Genomic DNA, 12,799 nt, shown 5'->3' with positions numbered 1-12,799 from the left:
AGTAGTAGCAGTTACAGTAATAGCAGTAGCAGTAGCACCAGTCATAGGAGTAGCCGTAGCAGTAATAGTAGCAGCAGTAGCAGTAGTAGAGGCAGTAGCAGTAGTAGTAACAGTAGTAGTAGCAGTACGAGTAGTAGTAGTAGCAGAGGCAGTAGCAGTAGTAGAGGCAGTAGCAGTAGTAGTAACAGAAGTAGTAGCAGTAAGAGTAGTAGTAGTAGTAGAGGCAGTAGCAGTAGTAGAGGCAGTAGCAGTAGTAGTAACAGTAGTAGTAGCAGTAAGAGTAGTAGTAGTAGTAGAGGCAGTAGCAGTAGTAGAGGCAGTAGCAGTAGTAGTAACAGTAGTAGTAGCAGTAAGAGTAGTAGTAGTAGCAGAGGCAGTAGCAGTAGTAGTAACAGTAGTAGTAGCAGTAAGAGTAGTAGTAGTAGCAGAGGCAGTAGCAGTAGTAGTAACAGTAGTAGTAGCAGTAAGAGTAGTAGTAGTAGCAGAGGCAGTAGCAGTAGTAGAGGCAGTAGCAGTAGTAGTAACAGTAGTAGTAGCAGTAAGAGTAGTAGTAGTAGTAGAGGCAGTAGCAGTAGTAGAGGCAGTAGCAGTAGTAGTAACAGTAGTAGTAGTAAGAGTAGTAGCAGTAGTAGTACTATAGTACTACTACTATAGTACTACTACAAAGGGACATGCAGATCTAGGTTGGATTTCCAGCGAAGGCAAGATGGCTGCTGAAAACATCTGTATTTTACCAACATGTGACCTGTAATCAGATTGAATCTAAAACGAGCAGCTGCACGAGCGTCATTTTTAAACTTGGTGGCGGGGGTGTGTTTGGTTATTCTCTACCCGGCAACAATAAGCTGAGTCATCTCTGGCACAGCCCTCCCACACCTACCCATGCTGCACTGCTCTCGGTCTCTGTCAGGGCTGGAAATGCATCGCCACGGAGACGATACCAAAACTAACTGCATCACTTGGTCCAAGCCCACAAACAACACAATGGTAGATTTACTGTAAAGGGGGGCCATGATGGAACAGTGCTGGCACGGATGTGTGTGTGTGTGTGTGTGTGTGTGTGTGTGTGTGCGTGCCTTCATTTAAACCTAGAAACAACCAGAGACCAAAAACACATCGGTATGAACAGTTTGTAAAGCGAATGACTGAAAGCGGTATTACAGATTTAAGTGGCGCAGTGAACGAACCAAATATCATTTTCACAATAACACATGTGCATTACGGTTGTGGGGTTTTAATTTACAGGAAAGAAAGGTGGGTAAGGGGGGCGGAGAACCTGTTCAGAAAACCCATAGATCCCTGCTGGGGGGGGTCTGAGGAAGGGCCTCTCGTTAGCTCAGGGAGAGCTGCCGCCTACACCCAGAAATTAAACCAAAACTACTGTAGATCGTAGAGTAGAGTAGAGTTTGAAAAAGTAAATTAGCCGCTCACCACCATGCTAGCATGTGACATAAAAGTTCCATGCCACCTAGTTCGCCCCCTGGTGGTGGGAACCAGTACAGAACACTAAGCATCCCACTGCATCAACAAGCTGAATGAGACCAAAGAGTTTTGTGCGTTTGTTTCTATGGATTGAATTGAAAGACAGCGTCACTCTTACTTGCAATGGGAGGAAGCAGAGATGTGTCACAGTCATTACATCTAAGGTGACAGCTGAAAAACAACAGACCACCTTTCTGCATCACGATAGTGCGCTACAGCCGTGCTACAGCAGTGGCGCAGCGAGCGCATCACCCAGACCGATGGCTTCACAAGCGTCTGAGAAGTCAAATCTAACTACTATCCACCAGGAATGGTGACTGGTGACTATTTTGGCATTTATGAGCAGTTTTTATCACGTCGCTTTCACAGCCGCCAGAAAATAACCCAGAAATGTTCCTCAAAGAGGATCCGTTTACACAAAATGGAGATCCGCCGCCTGTTTATGTGGACTTCAGATGAATGAAATGAGAAAGTAGCTACAAGAAATCATGAGACACATCTCATCCAAATGCTTGTGTCTGGCTCTAAAAGTCTTTTTTCCTTATAATAACACAACAGTCCCAAAGAGAAAAAAGCCACATTTTAGTCCGTAGATTGAAGTTTTTAGTCAGTCTTACTCACCCGTCTGTCAAACTTCATTCTCTTCTTTATCAGAGAGCCTTTGCAGCAAACTGAGAGAGAGAGAGAGAGAGAGAGAGAGGGGAGGGAGGAAAAAAGAGAGAAGGAATGTTTTAATCACTCTGAAGCTCGTTACAGTATCTTCCTACACACATTGTTGGGTCTCCTACCCTCTCTCTCAAACACACACACACACATCCTCTCACACACAGCATTCTGAAGAAAGGATGAAAGGAGAAAGGATGGAAGAGCGATTGAGAGGAAGACCAGAGAGAAATAAAGAGGCAGAGTAAAGAAGAATGAGTAGAATGCAGTAAGGGAGCAGATGACGGAGGGAGGAGAGCGCCGAGGCAGAGGAGAGGTGGAATGCACTGCAGGGTCGGGCTGAGTCATCTCTAACCACCGCTTCCTCTAAGAACTCTTGACTAATGAGTGGCCAACTTTTCTGAGGCAAGCACACAAGCAGACGCACAAATACACATGGGAGTGGGCGTGGCCGAGACCAACGTGGTGACCTCCAGATGTGTGTGTGGAGAGAAACCACAAGGTCTAAAATAAGAAGAAAAAAGGCTTTTCCGAGAATTAACAGGCAGCCTCTCTTCACTTGTGCGTCTACACTGAGGTCTCGGCTTCGGCCTTGGCCTACCATTCTCCATGGCAACCATGCAAAAAGTCACCCTTACAGTTCACCATTGAATCCCAGCATGGTCACAAAGTGTTTAAACATATCATCTCATTGTTCTGCACCGTGCTTTAATTAGTGAATTCTGAAGGATGATTTTAAGTCTTCCGTGGGTCAGAATTTACAAGAACCTAAAGAAAGCTGTTTAGCACAGAAAGGTTAGAAGACCTACGTTTAAAAAAAGACAAAATGCCATGCAGCATGTCAAACTGTTAAAGTGTAACACAAATACAGTTTGTCATGTCATGTGTAAGTCTTGTGTAAGAAATGGCACCATGAGAAAACCATGATACGGCATTTATCTTTGTATTTTAGATAGAAAGCCTGATTTTGTTCGCCGGAATGATGCCATCACGGTATTTCGGCTGTGGTGACTAGAATTTCAGCTGAATGCAGCAGTTTTGCTTTGATGCTTTGCTCTTTGGCTTTGATCTTTTTACATGGGAGCTCAGGAAACATCTCCACGCTCTACTTGACAAACACCGACTGAGACGTTCAGAAATGTGTCATCAAATTCAGAGTAAAGAGGCAGATTCATGCACACGCCTGTGATCCTGCCGGGCGAATCTGAAGCCAGTGATTGTGTATCTACAGACCAAAAGATTCGCCAGATGAGTTCGGGTAATAAAGCAAGCTGGAAGTCATCAAGCCACTATCATGCGTGCTCCCCTTTATCAATCACATGTCAACTTCAAGTGTTCTTCCAGTCTCTCGTCCTGCTGACTCAGCAACCCACCTCCCTCCTTTCACCTCGGCATCAATGCTCTTCTGGCCTTCACCCTTCCAAAAGATCATCTTCACCTCCATCACTGGCATGTGGAGAGCATTCTCTTCTGGATACCAGTAACAGAAATAACCATTTAGGACAAACATCTCGGGAACCAAGCGACTTCAGCACCAACAAGCTTTTTCTGACACTTCAAACAAGACAGAAGCTTTTAAGACGGAGCCCTGGTGATATGCTGTAGTTGAGAAGTGTGAAATGTGGTGAAAAGATCAGGTATTTTTTGGACGTTATTCCCTCTCTTTATATCCAGCACCTACGAAAGCAAAACTGAGTAGTGTTCTTTCAACCAAGTGCCCGTCGTGGGTGGATCGAGTCAACAGATGAGTAAGTGAGAGCTCGTTACAGGTGATATCACAACGAACGCACCTCCTCTGTGTTTTCAGCGTTTATGTGGAAACCACACACAGTGTAAGTTGCAACAATGATGACGTCACATTTAAAAAAAACATGAAGATAACCCTATATAACGTATCTTTTTAAAAAAAAAAAAAATCACACAAGCACAAACCCACACAATCACACACAAACCCACACACACAGAGCACATCAGTCTGGTGTCGTGAGTCAGGGGTGTCAGGAGATCTGACTCACCACCCCACTTTGATGCTTCTCTGAGACGCTATTGTGTTGCTGATTAGCACCCAGACAGGGAGGGGGTGGGTTTGGGAGACGAGCGCATATTTCCAGACATGGGTAGCCTGGACGGTTGTGCGTAAGAAAAATGGAGACCACAGGGTCTGCTGATGCCCCCCGCCGTCCCCCCGGCTCTGCAGAAACTGTGTCAAGGCTCCCCAAAAATGCTGCTTGATTTTTTTAAACACGTCACATTAAATTCAGAAAAAATATGTGGTGTATTGACCCTAAAAGGCAACATCTCTTTTGCCCTGTGTGAAATGAAACCTCAGTATTTCTCATCATTGTCTCCATTGTTGTGTCAGAGTTTGCTGCCTAATACCCTTCCGATCCATTAGCCCTCTGAGAGTTTAAAGGAAGCAGCAGGGGTGGGGGGGGCGGCGGGGGGGGGGGGGGGATTCTTTGGTCTGGCACTGACCAGTGGTCTCCTGGTGGTCTCCACCACTAGGGCTTTTGTGCCCTGCCGTCTTTATCACCCGATTGTTATTTGGACAGATTCGGAGGGGTCTTTGGTTATTATTTTAGATTTGAAAAGCTAATTTGCCTCAATGGCATTTTGTGGGCAAAATAAACTAGTCATCTGTTTATTCCAAAAATTGTGTATTACATCCTTTCATCATTTTATAGACAAAAGATTATGAGCTCTCACATTTATTCATCCAACTGTCTTGTCAACAGAAGAACAGGGAGCAAAGGACAGACCAGACTCTTTCGCACCCCATAGTGGTACCGATCATTGGTCTGTGCCGTAGATAAGATAAGATTTCACCATTACAGCAGCTCACACAACAATTTTAAAGAGACATAGTATAATAATGAACACACAAAAAAAATTGCAATCAGTCGTAATAATAAAAGAGATCGAAAGAGACCCACAGCCTCCCCAGTTAGAAATGAAATGTGGTGAATGAAATGAATCCCCAGTACAGGGGGGAAAAAATCATAAAAATGCACAGCTAGGACATCAATAAACATCAGTTCAATGATGAAACATCTGTCAACGTCAGTCTTAATGAAACTGGTTGTTGCCATGACAATTGAAGTCAGTTGATGGGGATTATTTTGTTTACATCGCCCCCCGTTGGTAGGTCTGAGAACAACCCTAATCCTATCCGAGGTAGTTCTCTCTGTCAACTGGACTGTGTTTCTTCTCCTTGAAGAAGTTTCGCCTTCTACCCAGAAGGCTTCTTCAGTTCTGAACTCGCTGGGGGCCGAGCTTGAAAATATAGCCCCCGTGGACCATTGGCATGTTAATGATCTGAGTGGTCACCCGAGAGTCGTTGGCAGGGTCGTTGGTAGGGTCGTTCACCTTAGGTGAAGAAGCCTTCTGGATAGAAGGCGAAACGTCTTCAAAGAGAAGAAACACAGTCCAGTTGACAGAGAAAACTACCTTGGATAACGATGACCTGGATGATTGAGAATCTACACTGACAACCTCATCCTACAAATATTTAAATGTTGCTTTTGTGCATTTCTTATATATGAGCATGCTAAACACATTGCTAAATACGGGTTCTTTCTTCCAGGATTATAGCCTGAGCATGCCCTGCCTATAAAGATTGCTACAGATTATTCTAGGATCTATATTAGTCGATATGTTGCATTTTAACCAACTCGTGTTTTTCTTCAAACCCATGATTTTACACCTATATAATGAAATTACACGTATATAATTTAAATTCAGTGTCTAGGAGCCCCTCTGTCCAAATTTCAGATAAGGATGTATATATTTAATTTTACTTTTTAACGCATTCTCCAATTATGACTAATATTGGCCACTGGGTGGCAGTATAAGCCGGAGTACAGTGACAGATTGCTACATGAGCCTCAGAATTTTGCAGACCGTTATAAAAAAATACATTTAATCTAAATTATTTACAAACAATATTATATGGAGCAAAAAATCTCCATTCAAAACTAAGTAAAGGTCAGATTCTTTCCCATTTTGAATATCTGCACATGTGTGGTTAGGACACCTAGGTGACTCAGATGTAATCTAATCTAATCAGCTCTCATTTTTGTGTGGCAACCACTGACCTTTGTTAAATTCCTGTTTGTTCACAGCTAAAACTGGAACATCACTGAGATAAAATAAGCAGCAGATGAAGCGCAAATGAGCCAAAAAATAAAAACTGATGAAAATGAAAAGATAAGAAGAGGGCGCGTGTTTAGGGCTTTGTCGCCACCACTTCCTCTAAAGTGAAGCCACTGGTTGCGTTGCTTTACTGGAAACCAGTAGCTATGACTAAAAACCCCACAGTGACACTGTACAATGCACCCACTACACATTATGAGGCAGTTAACCCCACAGTGACTGCTGTGCAAAATAACTGTCATCTTAACAACACGATGAGACCACACCATACTGGAAACCAGGAGAAATAACTGCAAATATAGCCCTACCTACAAACGGCCAGTTCAGTGTGTGTGTGTGTGTGTGTGTGTGTGTGTGATAGAGAGAGGCTTAAATTCAGAGCTGATAGCAGCATTCTGTGTAAAGTTAGGATGAGAAAATCAGCAAAGCTCCAGTTCCTGTTGTCACTTCACTTTCTTAAGCAGAACTGAGAGAAACTGCTTCCTCATCGCTTCATTGACCAATGCACAAGATTTACAGCACATGCCAGAAACACAGGAGAATGCTGATCCAGTGAGGACACACTGAGTATTCTGGGATGTCCCGAAGTTTCAACGGGAACTGCTGGAATGTCGCGCCAAGGTCACAAAAAGGAAAGTCCTGCAGCATGTGGCTCTTCTGGCAGCAATAGCTGTGATGTTCATGTTCTCTGCAGTCAAACACCTTCATAAAAAACTGAGAAGACACTAAACTCTGTTGTATCAGTCCCAAAGCAACAATTTGAAAGCCAGTGATAAGAGAGGAATGCTGCTGAAAGCTCAGCTTGAGCATTCCACAGAAATCACTCAGATAAAAGCTGTTTGCATCTCTTGCATGTGTGAGGATCAAAAGCTTTCCTCCATTTTCTCAGTCATGTAAAACGTTGAAGAGACCCTTAAACTGTGAACAGAAACTGCTGCTGAGAGCAGTGGAGCCGCACATTATTTAAAAAAAGAGGAAGGAGAGCCGAGATCCTGTGTGACGTCATCAAATGTGAATAAAAGAGTGGTGCACAGAAGCACGTGGTTCCTCTTCGAATGCAGAGAGATGGAAGGCATGTTGGAGTTTTCAGACTATTATTTAGTGCCACACCGTGGTGGGAGATCTTTATCGTGCTTGGATGACGACATCATTTTAGTGCCTGTGTGATGAAAGAGACGCCTGTGCACACACGCATCCCTTTTATTTGAATGAGCCTTTGGTGGTTTGCATCTGCGCGGAACTGAAGCTGCCTGTCCCGACTGCAGGCTCATCCTGTGTGTTGGAGGGAAAATGGACTGAAACTGGGCTGCTGGTTGCATGGTTACCGGTGCTGGGCGACATAATCTGCTGTCACATTGGACGACAAACTCAAGGAGTTTTGGCAGGGGCCGATGATTCCGTCTGCCTCTGTATCACCATAGCAATGCCCCTTATGTTTATTTCCTCAAGTTTATCTATAGACACTGCACACAAAGGAACCCATAATCATGCAGTTCCTGAATGCTGTTGTTGCCACACACAGCCCAGACTCACAGTTCTGCTGCTAATTATAAAAGCTATCAAGGGGAAAATACTGTTTACTGCTGTAATAACCACAACGTGATTCATCTCACCCCGGTGACTTTATCCCGCAGGTTTATCCCCCGCATTCTACATCAAGCAGGCCAGTTTCTCTGAGAACCTCTGTCGTCAGGCCGCGGGTCGGATCACTGCTAAAAATATTTTTATGACATCAGGTAGCAGCAGTTGCACATCCTGCACAAATCAGGCTGAAGAGATGCAAAAGGGTGCAGATGACAAAGGAAGCTTGTGCTGCCTGGGTCACAAGGAAACCCAATGAGGAAGTGAATGAGCTGCTGACTTTTATCACTTTGGTTCTCTCTCTTTCTTACTCACGCTCACATTTGCAGTCACAAGCTCAAAGAACAAGCTGCTATTAAATTACAGTTGTGTAAACCTCCAAAATTAGTTTCATTTCACTGTACTTTCTCACACACACACACACAGACACACACAGACACACACACTGAAGGTCTCAATCAACCACGAACCATCCACTTCATACTTGGGCTGACAGATCTTTGACTTATTAATCTTTCAGCAGCATGAATGGAGGAAACAGGATGTAGGGAAACCCCCCCGCCACTCATCATGAAACTCTCTCTGCCCCTCACTGTGCGGGAAAAAAGAAAAATCTGACTGAAAAACTGCTGCTATGAGTTCAAGTCAGGAGAACTTTCCTTGATCCACTCACCCATGATTGATTCAAGTCACACTTTAAACAGTTTGATATAAAAAAAAAACCCTTGTTTGTTATTCTTCTCTCTCTTAGGTGCAGACAAATTTCCTAATTTGTGGTTGCAAAAAGAATGAATCATGTTCCACAACTACTGGACAGAAACACCCTTCAAACCCACCTGTGAGCGTGTGACTGCAGTATTTCGGGAGTTAAGAGACGCCTGCATTTTAGTACATGGGACCGACGCGCAGTTGCCAAACCTCAAGCATTAAGAAGTTGAGCCCTCAGTCAGGGGATCATTTCTGTGGGATGGGAATGCTGTGCGCGCAAAACTCCCAGAGACTGGAAAAAAAAGGCGGAACCGGTCATATTAAAGCATTGCTGGTCGTGTCATTCAATAACTTCTGTACAAAAGGAAGAGGAAGACCAGGTTACTATCTGGGTTTGATACCGCATACTTCCTATCTTTACGAAATCCGCCCATTACGCACAAGTGCGCGCTGCTCGGCCCTGAAATACTTCTGGACTTTTCACACTGATTATCAGTTATATGGTGACTAAATCTCCCCCTCAAAAGATGAAATTCGCGTGTCTGAATGCGTCAAAATTAAGTTTGATCACCCCAACAGTCCGCTTTCCTTAATGAGAGCGCAGCGGTTCATCTTCGTCACTTTTAGTCCTAATTCAGAATTATTCAGAATTAATTATTAATAGAATGTTAACTTACCACTTCATTGTCGCGGACTTCCCGTCCTTCCCTGGTTGAGCTCAGCCAAAAGTTGGTGAGCGCATCTTCAACTATTTGACCTGAGAGACTTTCTTTCACTTTGGAACTTTCTCCCAAACTCGTCCTTATCGCGGCGCCCGACGTGCGCGTCTTCGTCCACTGACTTTAACTGTTGAGGCATACTTGTCCTCTGAAGCTCCACCATTCATCTTGAGGGAACCGAAAGACTGGCAGTGCGATACATTTTTGTACTTGTCACACCCACCTCCTGCCCCTCCTTCCCTCCCTGCTCAAATTCTTGTGTAGACCACCTGATTATTGATTCAGCAGATTTTCGGATGGCGTCCCACTCTAATCACGTGTGTGGCCATAACAACACGTTGATCCATCGATGAAGTGACCACCATTAACAAGACCTGAGAGTAACATGTTAGTGTCATAACACTGGGTTAGAGTCTACAGAAAAGTGCAGCTGAGGCTGAGCCTGATATTTTTCACCCAACAGGAAATACCAAAGTAATAGTGTCGATAATAATCAGACGCACAGGCTTGCTGTGGGGATGAGAAGGGAATTTTGAATAGGCCCAATGAGCACAGAAGTAAAAATGGTTTAAAAGCAGAAGTTTTAGCCAGAAACCAACAGTGACTTCAGGCAGCTCGTGTCACTCAACTTTGAATAAGTTCCCCAAAGGAGATGTGAGCTGTTCCGAACAGTTGGAGGACAAAACCAAAGTGATGATTCAGGCATTTTTAAGGGGAAGAATATGGGGGGGGTGGGGGGGGGGGGGGGGGGGGGGGGGGGGGGGGGCGGGGAGCTAGAGTCTTGGATTTAATGAACCACAATGACCCTTGCAAAAGACATAAAGGGAAGTCAGGACATGTCACCATTTCAAGATTACAAACATCTTACGGCAACAACGTGTCACATTGTTTCCACATATGTTGTATTATGAAAAGAAAAATCCTTCTTCATAATTCAAAATGTCCATTCCCTGTTTATTTATGGGATGCAACAATGAATAGCCACTAAGAGGCCCCACCTTGTCAAGGACAAAAATGGGACAATTATTGAAGCAGACTGGAGAGTTTTACATCAGGAAATTGGAAAGGTAAGAGGCAGGGGCAGGGGCAGGGGCAGGGGCAGGGGCAGGGCAGCCCCCCCCCACCTCTTAAACTTTAGCCCTATTGCCATAACAAACACAAAATGATTGTTTTCACTAAACGCTCAATGCAGACAGTCTGGTGATTCAAGGTTTCCCAACACGAGTTTCAGCGACAGACGTCTGGAACAGAAACACCCTCCACATCATTTTCCAATCATCCACTCTGGAGAATTATAATCAAAAGCAGAATATAGTTCAAATAGAATGCAGCTTCGATGGCAGGAGACGATCTTCCTCTATTTCGAGAGGAGTGAAGGCGGGGTGGTTATTTTTTTTATTTCTTTGGTTTCTTGGGCTTTATAGCAGCATTATGTCAGAGGAGCAAACGTCTACTGCTGTAACAAAGATGGAGAGAAAATTAGGTTTGCATGAAACGTTTACGAATCTGGAAGAAAGTAAAATGTCTGCAGGCAAGAAAAATTCAAAATATGACATTTCAAGAAATTAGACATGCTAATATGTGCCACAGTATTAAGGTTTTTACCATCATAAAAAGAGGATTTAGCTATTACCAACCATCTAAGGTTGTTCCTGGTAATGACTGGGATGAGTGGCAGAGGCCCTCAGGCGCTGTAATTCTTTATTATCTTTTGAAACACTCCACTCATTTTAAGTTCAAATGAAGACTGCAGCTGTTAACCTTCTGAGTAGCTGCAGCATCTGTGGAAAACTGGAGGACAAAAATCCAGACTGACCTTGTACTCCTAGTGTATCAGGACACGTCAGCTTTGGTCATCGACGTGAGGATTTCACTGCAGTCCAGCTTTACTTGGATTGCTTCTTCACTACATTTTTGTGTGTTGACGACTTTCACAGACATTCCGCCTTTTTTCTGGGGAAAATCAGCCTAAAAACAGGAAAAAGACTTTCGAAAAGAATGTTAACCGGCTGGTAGTTTAACATAGAAGGCAAATAAAGTCTAATGAGGACAAGATAAAGCCAGTGCTGGTTAAGTTTAATTCCAACCCTTATCTTTGGTTCCTCATTGATTTCCCTTTTTAATCTCAGACCCTTGTTGCAGCCAGGCATCCAGACGCATCATCTATACATACTGCATGGAGTTCTTAGTATACAAACAAGCACTGGTGCATAAATAACCTGGATCCACTTAAGAGCAGCAGTTATTAAAGGGCTTTTGACAGTCTCCTCGTCAGCAAGAGGCCTTACTTTCCTCATAAAAAGTGTTGCCTTTGCTGAAATTCCCTGTATATCTTATAGCACACAGCCTTAAGATTGGAGCAGGAATGGTTTTAAAGTTTGAATAACCTTAAGTAACACCGGGGTGTTTAAAACCAACACTTTGATCAGCAACACCCAGAGGCTGTGGCTGTTCCTGTCTGTCCAGGACATCCAGTTTTGTTTTCTTTTTTTCAAATTCCATGTGACATTTCCCTGAAATGTTTGCTAAGAATGTGTGTCAGATGGAGCCAGTGCACATTTCCAGTATACCATATACGCTATCAGAAAAGCAACACTGGATGCCTGATTATCTTCCTGGTACAGATACAACATGCTCTTCATGGTTGGCATGTTTGCAAACCCAGGAGGAAGAATGTTGACAGACAGGAATTATTGATACACAAGCATGTTGCAAGCATGCAATTCCTGTTTGTTTGAATGCACTGCAGTTTATCTGCATTTCATAAAGTCACAAACTGCCGCTTTAATAAAACACCAGACCATCCCAATTTATTGGAACCGAAGCTAGTGAATAAATGAGTATGAGTCATATCTGGCTGCCATGTGAGAACCCTTTCAAAATGCCAAGAAATTCCTGGAGCAGTTTAATATTTTATAAGGACTTTGATACTTTAAGCGTTTAAATGTGGGTGGACCAACATATTTAAGAGATTAAGAGATGTCAGTCAGCACAGTCCACAGGAAGTAAAATGGGTGTGATAAAAGGAGGGTTTAAAATAGACAAAACGGCTGTTAACTCATCAGAATGGAATGATGGATGATCGCTCGATGCAGTGGTAACTGAAATAGCCCCATATGCTAAACTGATAAAGATGGCATTTTTAAGGCCTAAAATAAAATACAAAATATGAACCATTGAAAGCATCTCATGTCTGACTGGGGGTGCGTGCTCGTATGCCTTTATTTAGTTTGAAATGTTAACTGTGCAAGCGTGCAGTTTTATTCTAAAAGAGTAAAGGATGAAATGAAAGGAGAACCAAACAAACTGCTTGACTATTATGGACTATTTGTTTTTTTCTTGTAAACACTGTTAAACTAACAAATCGCACAAAGATCTGCAAGTATTTCTTTTTTTAAAAATACTGGTTTTTGTTAAGAACCTGAATCTTCCTAATATTTACAAATCACACATTTATTACAATTAAGTTCTAATTCTGTTGAGAACATTCCCTA

General features: G+C 43.2%; 1 long non-coding RNA gene across 16 annotated transcripts in view; it reads right to left on the bottom strand.

Moving 5' to 3' along the window:
• Window positions 1-9,863, bottom strand: part of LOC105416342 (uncharacterized) — a 38,087-nt gene extending 28,224 nt beyond the window's left edge. For 2 of the 16 annotated variants that reach the window (XR_003888328.1, XR_003888329.1), the window contains exons 1-2: window positions 9,264-9,856; window positions 2,104-2,153 (exon numbers count right to left, since the gene is read on the bottom strand). This is a non-coding gene — a long non-coding RNA (uncharacterized lncRNA). Of the gene's footprint in view, window positions 1-2,103; window positions 2,154-3,518; window positions 3,616-8,714; window positions 8,879-9,263 lie in introns of all 16 variants that reach the window. The other 14 variants (XR_003888333.1, XR_003888340.1, XR_003888334.1 and 11 more) reach the window with 14 other exon arrangements.
• Window positions 9,864-12,799: the final 2,936 nt, after the last annotated feature.

Source organism: Takifugu rubripes, chromosome 4 (assembly GCF_901000725.2).
Source record: "Takifugu rubripes chromosome 4, fTakRub1.2, whole genome shotgun sequence".
Lineage (NCBI taxonomy): Eukaryota > Metazoa > Chordata > Actinopteri > Tetraodontiformes > Tetraodontidae > Takifugu > Takifugu rubripes.
Note: the sequence above shows the minus strand (reverse complement) of the source record. Positions and strands in the feature narration are given on the sequence as shown.